At 31.7% G+C, this 3,169-nt stretch overlaps 1 long non-coding RNA gene across 1 annotated transcript; it reads left to right on the top strand.

Annotated features, from left to right (window-relative positions):
- Window positions 1–733: 733 nt before the first annotated feature.
- LOC114158057 (uncharacterized) lies at window positions 734–1,627 on the top strand. The gene is made up of 3 exons (XR_003598322.1): window positions 734–922; window positions 1,023–1,111; window positions 1,298–1,627. It is a non-coding gene; the product is annotated as an uncharacterized LOC114158057 (long non-coding RNA).
- The last annotated feature ends 1,542 nt before the right edge of the window (window positions 1,628–3,169 follow it).

Here is a 3,169-nt window from a genome sequence, read left to right on the forward strand (position 1 = left end):
TGAAGAAGGACAGAGCCACCCCATCTGTTTTGTTGTCCAAGCAACGTCAGTATTCGGTCATTATTACCTAAAAATGTATTAAATGTTTAGAAGAAATACTGAAATAAAGAACTACTGTGTTCCCTGCTGGTAAGGATGGATAAAAATAACTAGACTTTTGAAGAGGCATTTGCTCAAAGTCAAATCTAGTTAAGTTTATGTTTATTATTTCTATCAGGAGCTGTTTGTAAAGTTACACTGTAAAAAAATAACAGCGATGTTTTGGTTTATTTGGTCTGTCAAAGAGAAGAATATGTGGGTTTTCTTGAGATCCAGACAAAATGTTTAATTCACAAGCTAAATATTTTGTTTACAAAATATATATTTAGCTCTCATATTAAATGTTTAGCTAGAAAACTAAAGCTAAACTAAATATTTAGCCAGAAAGCTAACTATTTAGTTTGCAGACTTAATATTTAGCTAGGATGCTAAATATGTGGCTTGCTAATTTAAAATTTAGTTAGGAGGCTAAATATTTATTTTTTAAACTAAATATTTAGCCAGAAAGCTAAATATTTAGTTTGCAGACTTAATATTTAGCTAGGATGCTAAATATGTGGCTTGCTAATTTAAAATTTAGTTAGGAGGCTAAATATTTATTTTTTAAACTAAATATTTAGCCAGAAAGCTAAATATTTAGTTTGCAAACTTAATATTTATGCCGCTGAAAATAGGCACCAGCACCCCTAGCGACCCAACTAGGGATAAGCATGTAAGATGATATGGATGGATGAATTTACTGTATAGTTTTCAAACTACGGTAAATGTTTAGTTTAAAACTAAATATTTATTTTCCAAAGTAAATGTTTAAAAATCCACCTCCACAGTGTCAGCACTTCTGTTTTTCAGTCTGCGCTTCGATGCGTTGTTGTGAATGTTAAAGGTAAGTCTAATTTTCTACATTTTCTCTTGTTTACATTAATTTATCTGTTTTTTTTTCGTGACCTGATCGTGTTTCTGTGATTCTGCTGTTTTATTCACAGAACCACCCGTGACTCATGTTCATGTTCTCAGAATGAAGATCTCAACCACGCTCTCACTAAAGGACAACAGAAATGCCATCCAAGATTCAGTCAGTAACTATGTTGAGAATAATGTCAAAAAGTTTAATTGAACCAGTTTAGATTTTTATTTATTTTAAATCCGCTGCACCGGTTTTGTACTCGCATCCAGTGGATTAACCCAGATTCTAAATATATTTTATCTTTGGTCCAGTTATGATTGCATCCTTACTAAAAATTGAATTTTTCTTTTCCAGATAAAAGAAGAACTGATAACGAACCGAGGCTTTCCGCCATTCATAACTGTGCGCCTGCTGAGCGACGGGTCAGTGGTAACAACGCAACAGGCGCCCCCTAGTGGCCAACTTTGAGAATGAACCATTTGTGGAAAAGCGCTGGACACGGAACCACTTTATCTGGACATTTCAGAACCCGTTACTGACATTAAACCCGAACTTCAGCGGCTTCAAACAATATAGTTACAATTTAATATATTTTAACTCATCGGCTTTCACAATCTGCTAATGATTTTTTTCCTCGAATATTCCCTCACTTTTAAGTAATTCTTGGATCTCTAAAGAAATATTTTTTGTTTCTTGTTTTGTTTTTTGCTTCTCATTTTTAAAACCTATAAGAAATATAATTAGTTTTTGTTTTTTGCTGAACTTATTTTTAGAATATGTTTTCATTTTGTACAAAGAAGTATGAGGGCCATGCTAATAAAAAAATAAAGCAAAATTATGACATAAAATTACAAGGATAAAAAACAAATGTATGACAAAGTCATAGTATTATGAGAATAAAGTTGTAATATTATGAATATATATAATTTTGTCTTAATTTTATTTATCATTTTTTTAGCATGGCCCTAAAACTTGTAGTTGTAGTTTTGAAAGGTTTTAACATAAAAATCAATCATGTTCATTAAAATAAAATGTGTTTTCAGTCATTTTGAAGAAAGATGCACCAATAAAGTCCTAGAGATAAGAAACAATCTGCATATCAGTCTGAAGGTGTTATAAACCAGATTAATTATCTGGTCTGGTGTTTTCAATAGTCACTCTGGTGATTTTATTTACTAAGTATTAATAATAAATAAAGACAGACATGAACTGAAAAAATACCTTTGACCTAAATACTAAATGTGTTTCAATAATTCTGCACATCTGCCAGGTTTTTCTCTAGAGCTGAGAAGCATAGATGTGACATTTGTTGTGATTTAGTTGTTTTTTGTCTAATTTAGAGTAAATGTAAGGCATGATAAAAACATGGGTCGCCTTCAGTGCATAATTCTTTCCAAGAAATTAACTTGACTTCATTTGGCATTTGCTTTGATAATTTTTACTGAACTGCTCTGCAGTTTTGGTAAAATTATTTCAACCTTTAACTCTTTGTGATTTGATTACAGGACCACTAAACCGACAGAGGTTTTATCTGCTTTCTATCAATAGTATAGATTTTCCTTTTTTATTTGTTTTTCTTTTTAACGATAAAAAACCCTCAGAAGAAAATGGTTAGTCATCTGTTATGCACTGACACATGTTTGCCAGCAGGTGGCAGTAAACCTATAAAATGACTAATGTGGCTCCTTACAGTTATAACTCGGGACAAGACGTCATCAGTCGCCACTTTGACCTTCCAGAGACATTTCAATGGAGCAAAAAATACTTTTAAAATGTTTATATTGATACTGCAAATACATGAACATGTTGTTTGTTTGTCTAGTTTTATTTTCCCTAAAGTTTATAATGTTTTCACAAACTAAAGGCTCAGCAGAAACAGGCGGGCAGCAACTAATTACTTTTGTACTTGAGTAACTTGGACAAAATGTACTTTTAGGAGTATTTTTACTACACCGTGCTGTTTAATTTTACCTGGATAACGTTACTTTAAAGTACTGCTGCACTTATTTGCACAATATTTGAGAAATAATTTTCTCTACTGAACAAAAATAATCACAATGAATATATAGATGAAGGTTCAGTATGTAACTTTTACATATTTTTTTCTTTTGCTAATTTGTTGAAATTGTCACCATGTCGTTAAAGTATAACATGAGACAAATAAAAAATGTTGCTCCTCCATTTTCTCCCAGTTCTAACTAGAAACAACCAGCAGGTCTTGATGCC

Source organism: Xiphophorus couchianus, chromosome 14 (genome assembly GCF_001444195.1).
Source record: "Xiphophorus couchianus chromosome 14, X_couchianus-1.0, whole genome shotgun sequence".
Taxonomy (NCBI): domain Eukaryota; kingdom Metazoa; phylum Chordata; class Actinopteri; order Cyprinodontiformes; family Poeciliidae; genus Xiphophorus; species Xiphophorus couchianus.